This window comes from Microcebus murinus, chromosome 1 (assembly GCF_040939455.1).
Source record: "Microcebus murinus isolate Inina chromosome 1, M.murinus_Inina_mat1.0, whole genome shotgun sequence".
NCBI lineage: Eukaryota > Metazoa > Chordata > Mammalia > Primates > Cheirogaleidae > Microcebus > Microcebus murinus.
Window position 1 is genome coordinate 46,768,078 of NC_134104.1, and position 12,968 is coordinate 46,781,045.

Below are 12,968 nucleotides of genomic sequence, written 5' to 3' on the forward strand. Positions count from 1 at the left end.
GGCACAAAAAAATAAATACTGATAATGCATTCATATGACATACCTAGAGTAGTAAAATTCATAGAAAGTAGAATGGTGATTGCCAGGGTTTGGGCAAGGGGACATTGGGGAGTTCTTTATGGATACAAAGTTTCAGTTTTGCAAGATGAAGACTTCCAGAGATAGATGGTGGAGATGGTTACACAGCAATGTAAATGTACTAAATGCCATTGAACTACACTACACCCTTAAAATGGTCAATATGGTAAATTTTATGTGTATTTTATAACAATTTAAAATAATTTTTTAAAGATTTTAACAGTTTTACATAACGAAAAAAAAAAAAAAACTCACTGTCTTAAAAATGATAGCCCACAATAAGCATTGTCCTGTTTATGCTGCAGGCATTAATTCATTATCACCACAGCCCTATATAGAATAAAACGCATCACTCAATAAGAAGAAAGTAAAGCTCAGTTAACTTGCCCAATTGAACCCAAGTTTGACATAACAGCCTATGTTCTTTCCAATGATCTAATTCTAAATTACACAAATTCTCAGAAATCCTTCTTAATCAGGATCTCAACCTTAACACATCTATCACCCTTGTTTCACTACAAAATGTAAACTTATCAATATAACAAGATTAAAAATATATATTTTCTTCATTTTCACTAAGTTTTGCCTCTTCTTTTTTCCAACCTGAACTCTTGCAATGTTCTCTTAATGAGTTTCCCCGCCAATGATTTCTTCTCTCTCCAATTCAGCATGTACCTCAATGTGAAAGTTAAATCTTTCAAAAAGGCATATCTAATGCTGTTCTGCTTAAATTCCTAAATTGTTCCCCATTACCTATGGGAGAAAAAAAAAAAACTTCTATCTTCTGCTTCCCATGAATCTTGTATTCTGACAATACTAAACTATTTGTAGTTCCCTGAAAGTGCCATGCAATTTCATCCTTCTACATCTCTGCACATATCCTCCTTCTAGAGTGTACGTTGTCCTCCCCAGTTCTCGTGTTCATTAAGCTCCAACTCTAGCACCACCTATAAAGCCTTCTTCAATCTCTAAAAGAGCAAATCAGTCTTTCTCCTATGATACCACTATACATTTAACATACCTCTATTACTAATAACACTTCTTTTTTGTTTGTTTGTGTTTTTTTGTTTTTTTTTGAGACAGAGTCTCGCTTTGTTGTCCAGGCTAGAGTGAGTGCCGTGGCGTCAGCCTAGCTCACAGCAACCTCAGACTCCTGGGCTCAAGCGATCCTCCTGCCTCAGCCTCCCGAGTAGCTGGGACTACAGGCATGCACTACCATGCCCGGCTCATTTTTTTCTCTATATGTATTAGTTGTCCAATTAATTTCTTTCTATTTATAGTAGAGACGGGGTCTCGCTCTTGCTCAGGCTGGTTTCGAACTCCTGACCTCGAGCAATCCGCCCGCCTCGGCCTCCCAGAGTGCTGGGATTACAGGCGTGAGCCACCACGCCCGGCCACTAATAACACTTCTTACAGTGAATTCTATTATTTGTTTACATCAAACTGCAACCAGGACTGGGAATGATTTGGTTCCCAAGCTAGACTCTCAGAACTACTGGCCAACTAGTTCCCCTCCATCATTTCAATTTCACTAAACTCACGGTAAATGAAACCTTCACATTTTATGCTACTGAATTTTTTGCATCCCACTGATCATGTTGTATTAATAAGGTTCTGGCTATATTTACAAAATAGTGGAATGCCTTGTCCTTGAGCCTCATTTTCTACAGATAAAGAAACATTACTCTCGCCAACCAGGGGAGGGACTACACCACCACAAAAATGAAATAAACACGTTGAGACAAACTGACGATAACTATAATAGAACAGGAGGGGAATTAACTAAAATATTATTAACTCTGAATAACAATAAAAGTTGTTTTAATGCCTAGCTCCAGGTTTGTCACTATTGAAGGATAACCTGGAGTATATCTGGGTATGTTATCAAGGGGAAATAAATTCACTTAGATTTTGATCAATTGTTCATTATATTTAATATCACACTAAAATATTTACATATTTTAAATTGGATTACAATTGCAGACCGGGTAATAATTTGTGTTTTCATAGATATGATTTGTATTTCAATTAGACTATGAACCTATTATATGCTATCTCTGAAAAATAAAAATCAGATAACAAAGAATTCTCCCACAATCTGATTATGAATAGGGTTTCATTCATATACATATTTTTAAAACTATCACAGCTTTATATTTAAAAATATATCAGATTTTTAAAGCTGATCACAAAAGGTTGAAATAGTAGTAGGAATAATTTTAATTTAAAAATGAGAAAGGCTTTTTAAAAATAAGAAAATTCACTTATATACAGAATCAAATCAAATCATTTACATACCTAATTTTGAAGCTCTCATTCTGGTAGGGACACCAAATAAAATACTATGATAATTCAAATTAAGTGTTCCTAAGGAACTTGACTGAAATTTTCTACAACCAAAGTGATAACTAGAGATAACTACCGAAAGTTAATACTTGCTATTAAATTTTTCCTGGATATTAGCCAGACATGGTGGCATGTGCCTGTAATCCCAGATATTCGGGACACTGAGGTAGAAGGATTGCTTCAGCCCAGGAGTTGAAGGCTGCAATGAGCTATGATCATGCCACTAAATTCTCCAGCCTGAGCAACAGTGAGACCCTTGTCTTAAAAACAATAAATAAATGTACTGGACAAAATCAACTCTGCATGCATTCTAAGTAGTGTGGGATTGGTTCTATTAACAGAATCTCAACTCAGCACTTTCCTGCATATTGAAAAAAGTCAAAGCCAACATCTGAGGAAATCACTGGCTTTGCTCACAACTGCTTAACCCTGTCACAGCTTTACTTTAATACAGAAAAAAGACAATTTTCTAAGTTGAGATTATTGGTCAGGATTTAACTTTTATATCAAAATTTCAACTCTACTGACTCTTCATCTGATTTCCAAAGCAAGCAACATGTAATGCCAACACCAAAAATACTTAACAAAAGCTAAATTTTTAGCCGGGCATGGTGGCTCATGCCTGTAGTCCCAGCTACCTGGGAGGCTGAGGCAGAAGGATCACTCGAGCCCAGGAGTTTGAGGTTGCTGTGAGCTAGGCTGACGCCACGGCACTCACTCTAGCCTGGGCAACAAAGCGAGACTCTGTCTCAAAAAAAAAAAAAAAAAAAAAAGCTAAATTTTTCTGCTTACCAATTTCTACTGAACTCCTAGATGAACAGGAGGAAACATTATCAGGAAGAACTAAACATTAAATTTTCATGAACAGTGACTCCAAGAGAATAAAATTATATGTATATAAGGAGAATAGAGAGATAATACACACTTCTTTATGGTTTGTATTTCTTCAAGTAAACATGTGTTACTTTTATATTTTTTCTAAAAAGCAATATATTTTGGGCTGGGCATGATGGCTCACATCTGTAATTCATATCTAGCACTCTTAGAAGCTGAAGTGGGAGGATTGTTTGAGGCCAGGAATTTGAGACCAGCCTAAGCAAGCATTAAATCCCATCTCTACCAAAAAAACAAAAAAGAAAGGAAGGAAGGAAAGAAGGGAGGAAGGAAGGAAAGGAGGAAGGGATGTAGGGAGGTATAGCAGCTCACACCTACAGTCCCACCTACTCAGGAAGCTGAGGCAAGAGGATTGCTTCAGCCCAGGAGTTTGATGTTGCAGTGAGCTATAATGATGTCACTGTACTTTAGCCCTAGCAACAAAGACCCTGCCTCCAAAAGGAAAAAAAGCAATATACTTTGTTTTAACCTTGATTGAATAAATTTTTAGAGAAGGCAGTTTTCACAGTTAAACATTTGCTTTCTTTCTTTGAAATTATTTTTCCCTTTTCATTTTAACCTTTCACATACATCCTTTGTTGCAAGCCACTCCTTGAAATTATTTTTGGAAACAGCCATGACACAAATAAGTGTTGAATAAGATACGTCAGTGCTAAATTAGCAGCCTCCAGCTAGTATAATAGATACACAGAAGAGAAATACAGAATGACTCTGGAGAGCAGAAGAGCCTCAAGATTCAGTAATTTTTCATACCATAATTCAGATTTATATCTCTCAAACTAAGTACCTAATTTTTTTATTTTTTTAAAACTAACCCTTGTGTATAGAATGTCAATTTGAGATAAAGAAAAAAAAAGTTCTGCTGATGGACAGTGGTGATGGTTGTGCAATAATGAGAATATACCTAATGGTACTAAATTGTACACTTAAAAATAATTAAAAAGGTAAATGTTGTGTGTTATTGATATTTTTCCACAATTAAAAAAAAAACTCTTTGTACATGCTGAAAGGGATCATAGCAAGATAAAAAAAAAAGGGAAGAATATAAATATAAAAAAATAAACAAATATTTAAAAAAAGCTCTCTGGGGCCTGGCGCGGTGGCTCACGCCTGTAATCCTAGCTCTCTGGGAGGCCGAGGCGGGCGGATTGCTCAAGGTCAGGAAGTTCGAAACCAGCCTGAGCAAGAGCGAGACCCCGTCTCTACTATAAATAGAAAGAAATTAATTGGCCAACTGATATATATATATAAAAATTAGCCGGGCATGGTGGCACATGCCTGTAGTCCCAGCTACTCGGGAGGCTGAGACAGAAGGATCGCTTGAGCCCAGGAGTTTGAGGTTGCTGTGAGCTAGGCTGATGCCACGGCACTCACTCTAGCCTGGACAACAAAGCGAAACTCTGTCTCAAAAAAAAAAAAATAAAAAATAATAATACACTATATTATATGAAATTCTATAATAGGCATAAGTAATCTATGATGAAAAATATCAGTACAGGGATTGTCATGAGGGATACGGGTAACAATTGGTTGGGAAATGGCCTAAAGAAACTTTTGGGGTGATATTCATATTTTTCAGTTTACTAGTGGGATGGGTTATGGGACTGTGTGTGACTATCAAAATTTGGCACAAGAACATTTAAAGTTTGTGCATACCATTGTATGTAGCATTTATAATAAATAAAAGAACAACTAACAAATAAATATTAAAGTTTAGTAAATTATACTAATGTTAAAATATTTATAGGGAAGTGTCTTAATATCTGCAATTGACTTTTAAATACATCAGAAATCAGATGGATTAACTGTTGGATGGAAAAATGGATATGTGAATGGATATATGATAAATATGGTGAATGTTAATGGTAGAATCAATAGGGTGGATTTTCAAATGTTTACTGTAATATAATAGCTTCCTAGGTTGCTATTTATGTATTTTTATAATAATATATTGGGAAAAAATAAAGAATAGAATGAAAAAAAAATTGGATGAAAAAAGTATTTTCAAAAAATGGTGCTAGACCAACAGGATATTAATATGGGGGGAAAAACCTTAATCCTCACCATATACCATACTCAAAAGCAAACATAAAAGTTATACTAAATGTATAGGCTAAAATTATAAAGCTCCTAAAGGAAAATAGGGAAGAATAGCTTTGCAACCTAGTGGAAATCAAACAATTCCAAATGGAAAAAAACACTGATGAAAACACTCAATAAACTAGGAATAGAAGAGAATGTCCTCACATATAAAGGGCACTTTTTAAAAACCTATATACTAATATCATAGTTTTCAATGATGACATACTGAAAACTTTTCCTCTAGGATCAGAAACACACATACAGACTGAAAGTGAGGAAATGAAAAAAAAATTCCAATCAGTGGAAACCAAAAGCATACAGGAACAACTATAATTATATCAGATAAAATGGACTTTAAGTCAAAAAACATAAAAAGAAGACCTCTATGAGTCATTACATATTGGTAGAAATCAACTCATTAAGAGGATATAGCAAACGTAAATATACATGTACCCAATACAAGAGCACTCAGATATATGAAGCAAATATTATTTGACCTAAAGAGAGATGTAGATCCCCAATACAATAATAGCTGGAGACTTCAACGCCCCTCTTTCAGTACTGGACAGAAAATCAACAAAGATACAACAGACTTAATTTGCTCTATAGAGCAAATGGACCTAACAAACAATTATAGAATATTTCATCCAACAGTGGCAGAATACACATTCTTCTCATCAATACATGAAACATTCTCCAGGATAGACCACATGTTAGGACACAAAACAAACCTTAACAAATTTTTAAAAATCAAAATAACATGAAGTATTTCAGACCACAATGAAATAAAACTAGAAATCAGTAATAAACTAGAAACTGTAAAAATACATGGAATTTGGGTTTTTGGTATTTTTTATTTTTTGGTTTTTTTGCTTGTAGTAAAGTTATTACTTGAAGGAGTAACATAACAATATATGGAAATTAAACAATATGTGCCTGCATGACAATTAGGTCAACAAAGAAATCAGCAAAGAAACCAAAAAATGTCTTGAAACGAATAAAAATGAAAGCACAGCATAACGAAACCTATGGGATATAGAAAAAGCAGTGCTAGCAGAGAGTATACAGCAAAAAAAAGCAGAAATATTGAAAAAACATTTGCCAAAAGTCAAAATGATACACTTCAAAACATTAGAAAAGCAAGAACAAACCAAACCCAAAATAAATAGAAGGAAAGAAGGAATAAAGATCAGAGAAACACTAAACAAAATAAAGACTAAAAAAAGAATCTACAAAATGAAAACTTTGTTTTTTAAAAAGAAATAAAATAAACCACTAGACTAGATTAACCCCCAAAAAAGAGAAAAGATTCAAATAAACAAAATGGAAAATGAAAAACAAAACATTACAATTTACAACACAGAAATACAAAAGATCATCAAACACTACTACACTGACAAACTGAAAAACCTAGAGAAAATGGATAAATTCCTGAACACAAACAACTTACCAAGATTGATTCAGGAAGAAACAGAAAACCTCAACAAGCCAACAAAGAGTAACAAGATTGAATGAATAATTAAAAATCTCCCAACAAAGAAAATTCCAAGACATGATTGCTTCACTGTCAAATTGTACTAAACTTATAAAGAAGAACTAATAAGAATTATCTGCAAACTATTTCCAAAAATAGAATAAGACAGAATTCTTCCTAACTCATTCTCCAAAGCCAGCATTGCCCTGATACCAAAATAAGACAAGGAAGAACACACACACACAAAAGAAAACTTCAAGCCAATATTCCTCATGAACATACTTGTAAAAATCCTCAACAAAATACTAGCAAAATGAGTGCAGCAGCACATCAAAAAAAAAACACCACAATCAGGTGGAATTTATACCAGAGATGCAAAGATGGTTACACACATCAAAAAACAAGATACATGATATCAATAGAATAAAGGACAAAACCATACAATCATCTCCATAGATACAGAAAAAGCATTTGAGAAAATATAGCACACCTTCATGGAAAAAAAAAAACTTTATTGACATAGGTATAGAACGAACATAGCTCAACATAATAAAAGCCATATTTGAGAAACCCACAGTTATTAATAACATACTAAATGGAGAAAGCCAAAAGCCTTTCCTATAGGATCTGGAGCAAGACAAGAATACATACTTTCACCACTCTTATTCAACATAGTATTGGAAATCCTAGCCAGAGCAATCAGCTAAGACAAAGAAATAAAAGCCATCCAAATTGAAAAATCCCAAAACAACAAACGCTGGTGAAGATGTGGAGAGACAGGAACACTCTTACACTGTTGGTGAGACTGCAAGTTAGTGCAACCTCTGTGGAAAAGAATTTGGAGATACCTCAAAGAGCTAAAAATAGAAATACCATTCGATCCAGCAATAGCACTATTAGGCATCTACCCAAAAGAGCATAAGACATTCTATAATAAAGATAAAGACATCTGCACCTGAATGTTTATGGCAGCACAATCCACTATTGCAAGGATGTGGAAACAACCCAAGTACCTGTCAATTCATGAGTGGATTATTAAAATTTGGTATATGTATACAATGGAATATTACTCAATTATAAGAAACGACAGTGACCTAGCACCTCTTATATTTTCCTGGATTGAGCTTGAGCCCATTATCCAAAGTTAGGTAACACAAGATCGAAAGAATAGGCTCCATATGCACTCACCATCAAATTGGTACTGACTGATTAACACTACGGTGCTCACATGGTAGTAATATTCTCCAGGGATTAAGGGGCTGGGGGGGGGGGTAAACTCACAACTAAAGGACACAGTGAGCACTGTAGAGGGGAAGAGCACGCCTCTAACCCCCGCTAGGGAGAGGCAAAGATATGAAATGTAACCAAAATGTTTGTACTCTCATAATTTCCTGAAATAAAAAAAAAAAAAGCCATCCAAATTGGAAAAGAGAAAGTGAAATTATCCCTTTTACAGACAACATGATCTTATATTCATAAAAAACAAAATATTCTACCAAAAAACTCTTACATCTCATAAACAAGTTCAGATAAGTTGCAGGATACAAATCAACATACAAAAATCAGTACTGTATCTATTCACAAATAACAAACTAGCTAGAAAAAAATGTAGAAAACAACTACATTTACAGTAGTGACCAGAAAAAAAAAAAAAATACCTATAGATAAATTTAACCAAAGAAGTAAAAGACCTTTGCAAGGAAAACTACAAAACACTGATCAAAGAAATTGAAGAGGACACAAACAAATGAGAAAAAATCCCATGTTCATGGATTGGAAGATTTAATACTGTTAAAATGACCATACTACCCAAAACAACTTACAAATTTAATGTAATCCCTATTAAAATACCAATGTCATTTTTCACAGAAATGGAAAAAACAATGCTAAAATTAGTATGGAACCAAAAAGGAGCCCAAATAGTCAAAGCAATACTGAGCAAAAAGAGCAAAACCAGAGGCATCACAGTACCTGACTTCAAAATACATTACAAAGCTATACTAACAAAACACCATGGTATTTCTATAAAAACAAACATACAAACCAATGGAACAGAATAGAGAACCCAGAAATAAATCCATGTATTTACAGGCAGCTGATTTTTGACAAAGATGCCAAGAACACACAACGGGAAAAAGAAACTCTCTTCAATAAATGATGTTGAGAAAACAGAATATTAACATGGAGGAAAAAAAACTAGACCCCTATCTCTCACCATATATAGAAATTAACTCAAGATGGAGTAAAGATTTAACCCTAAGACCTGAAACTGGCCGGGCGCTGTGGCTCACGCCTGTAATCCTAGCTCTTGGGAGGCCGAGGCGGGCGGATTACTCAAGGTCAGGAGTTCGAAACCAGCCTGAGCAAGAGCGAGACCCCGTCTCTACTATAAATAGAAAGAAATCAATTGGCCAACTGATATATATATAAAAAATTAGCCGGGCATGGTGGCACATGCCTGTAGTCCCAGCTACCAGGGAGGCTGAGGCAGAAGGATTGCTTGAGTCCAGGAGTTTGAGGTTGCTGTGAGCTAGGCTGACGCCACGGCACTCACTCTAGCCTGGGCAACAAAGCGAGACTCTGTCTCAAAAAAAAAAAAAAAAAAAAAGACCTGAAACTATAAAATTACCAGAAGAAAACAAAGGGGAAATGCTTGAGGACATTGGCCTAGGTCAGGCATCCTCAAACTTTTTAAACAGGGGGCCAGTTCACTGTCTCTCAGACCGCTGGAGGGCCATTGGAGAGTGTGAGGCACATTCCACACATAGGCACATTCCACACATGCGCACTGTGGGCCCGAGACCAGTCAGCTGCCAAGCAGGACAGGCAGCAGCAGCAAAAACATCTGGTGGGAAGGATAAATGTCCTCGGCAGGGACCCCTGGTCTAGGCAAAGAGTTTATGGCTAATACTTCAAAAGCACAAGCAAAAAAAAACTAAAAAATAGACAAATGGGACTATATTAAACTACTTTCTGCAGAGCAAAGGAAATAATCAATAAAATGAAGAGACAATCTGTTGGATGATAGAAAATATTTGTAAAATATTCACCCAACAAGGGACTAATATCCAGAATATATAAGGAACTCAAACAATTCAACAGGAAAAAAGCAAATAATCCCATTAAAAAGTGGGCAAAGGACATATATAGACATTTCTTAAAAGACATATAAATGGCTAACAAGTATATGAAAAAAAGCTCAACATCACTAATCATCAGGCAAATGCAAATTAAAACCACAATGAGATATCATCCTACTCCAGTTAGAAGTGCTATTATTAACAACAACAACAACCAAAAAAAAAAAAAACCGATTCTGATGAGGATGAGGACAAAAGGGAATTCTCATATACTGTTGATGGGATTGTAAATTAGTACAGCCATTATCAAAAACAGCATGGAGACTTCTCAAAATACTAAAAATAGACCGGGCATAATGGTTCCCTCTAGGAATCCTAGCACTTTGGGAGGCCAAGGCAGGAGCATTGCTTGAGACCAGCCTGGGCAACAAAGCAAGAGCTCATCTCTACAAAAAATAAAAATTACCTAAGCATGGTGGCACACACCTTTAGTCCAAGCTACTAAGAAGGCTGATAAGGCAAGGAAATCCCTTAAGCCCAGGCATTCAAGGCTACAGTAAGCTATGACTGTACCACTGCATTCTAGCCTGGGTAACAAAGAGAGATCTTGTTTAAAAAAAAAAAAATTAGAACAAAACTATGGAGATGATTTTTACAAAATCAGTGGAATACAGATTTTAAGAGCAGTGAAATTTTTCTGTATTATACTATAATGGTAGATACATGTCATCATACATTTGTCAATACCTATAGAATATATAACATAGTGAACCCTAATAAACCATCTGCTTTAGTTAAATAATAGTGTATCAATATGGGCTTATCAATTGTAACAAATGTACCACACTAATGTAATATCCACTTAAATAACAAACAGAGGCCGGGCGTGACGGCTCACGCCTGTAATCCTAGCACTGTGGGAGGCTGAAGAGGGTGGATTGCTCAAGGTCAGGAGATCGAAATCAGCCTGACAAGGGCGAGACCCCGTCTCTACATAAATAGAAAAAAATTAATTGGCCAACTAATATATATTGAAAAAATTAGCCGGGCATAGTGGCGCATGCCTGTAGTCCCAGCTACTTGGGAGGCTGAGGCAGCAGGATTGCTTGAGTCCAGAAGTTTGAGGTTGCTGTGAGCTAGGCTGATGCCATGGCACTCACTCTAGTTTGGGCAACAAAGCGAGACTCTGTCTCAAAAAAATAAAAAAATAAAAAATAATAAACAGAGAGAGGCTCTCTAAAAGAAAAACATATTTCCACACTAATGTAATATCTGCTTAAATAACAAACAGAGAGAGGCTCTCTAAAAGGAAAACATATTTGGGAGTAGAGCATTGCAGTAGGAATATGCATGCCTTAGTAAACCATGTGCATTTTCAGGGAGATAAAGAAAAACAAAGATTTTTTAAAGGAAGAAACAAGGATAACTACATAATTGTTTTGAAATAATTATCCTTGGCTACAAAGATCATTAACAAGTGTGATGCCAGTCCAAGGTTGGATAGGCAGTTGCTGGGCAAATGTCCTTGCAGAAGTGTCTTTTGTGTACGGTTGCAATGACCTTCATGCAAGGTGGTGGTTCTCGAAGAATCTTTTGTGACAGAAGCATACAAGTGTGACAACCCTCTTTTCAGGGCCTTGCCAGCTCTATTTCTCTGGCTTCTTTTAACATTAGTGACTCCATTTTGACTCTGACAACTTTCACAATAAGATGTTAATAGGAGAAACTAGGGAATGGGAGTAAAGGGTATAAAAGGGTACATCAGAATTCTCTGTCATTCCTCTCAATTTTTCTGTAAATTTAAAACCACTCTAAAAAGTAAAGTTTATTATTTTTAAAAAGAAATAAACTGACAGAACAAAGTGCTAGCTAAGACAGACAGCATCCAGAACTCTCATTCATTGCTAATGGGAATGTAAAATGGTACAACCACTCTGGGAAAATCTGGCAGTTAAACATACACTTTCCATATAATCCAGACATTTCACTCCTATGTATTTACCCTACAGACATTAAAGTTTATGTTCACACAAAAATCTATATGCAAATATTGATAGCAGCTTTGTCATAATCACCAAAAATTGGAAACAACCCAAATATCCTTCAATAGGCAACATGGATGAATCTCAATGGCATTATGCTGGGTAAAAAAAGCAACTCACAAAGTATTACAAACTATATGATAGCCTTTGCATGACATTCTGGAAAACATGGAAATATAGGTACAGAAAACAGTGTTACCAGAGGCTGGAAGTAGGGGAATTATTAACTACAAAGTGGAGAGCATAAGGATATTTTCTGGAGTAATGAACCTACTCAAGATCATAATTGTAATGATAACTATATGAGTCTATATAGGTCTTACAATTCATAGTACACACACAAAAAAGTACTATGCCCTTTGAAGAACATGACCACCAAAAAAAAATCCTATAAATACATGCAGGTATATCTTCTTTTATTGCACTTTGCTTTTATTTATTGTGCTTTGCAGATACTGCTTTTTTTTTTTTTACAAATAGAAGGTTTGTGACAACCCTGCATCAAGTAATTCTATCAGTGCCACTTTTCCAACAACATGTGCTCACTTCATGTCTCTCTGCCACAATTTGATAATTCTCACATTTCAAACTTTTTCATTATCATTGTATCTATTATGGTGATCTGTGATCAGTGGTCTTTGATGTTACTATTATAATTGTTTTGGGTGCCACAAAATACTCCCATATAAGACAGCAAACTTAATCAATAAATGTTGTGTGTGTTCTGACTCCTCCACGAACTGGCTATTTCTCCATTTCTCTCCTCCTCAAGTCTCCCTATTCTCTGAGACACAACAATAACAAAATTAAGTCAATTAGGCCGGGCGCGGTGGCTCACGCCTGTAATCCTAGCACTTTGGGAGGCCGAGGCGGGCGGATTGCTCAAGGTCAGGAGTTCAAAACCAGCCTGAGCGAGACCCCGTCTCTACCAAAAATAGAAAGAAATTAATTGACCAACTAAAAATATATATA

At 35.6% G+C, this 12,968-nt stretch overlaps 1 protein-coding gene across 8 annotated transcripts in view; it reads right to left on the reverse strand.

Annotated features, from left to right (window-relative positions):
• The window catches only part of SENP7 (SUMO specific peptidase 7), a 142,080-nt gene that overhangs the window by 111,402 nt on the left and 17,710 nt on the right, over positions 1 to 12,968 (reverse strand). The window lies entirely within an intron of this gene.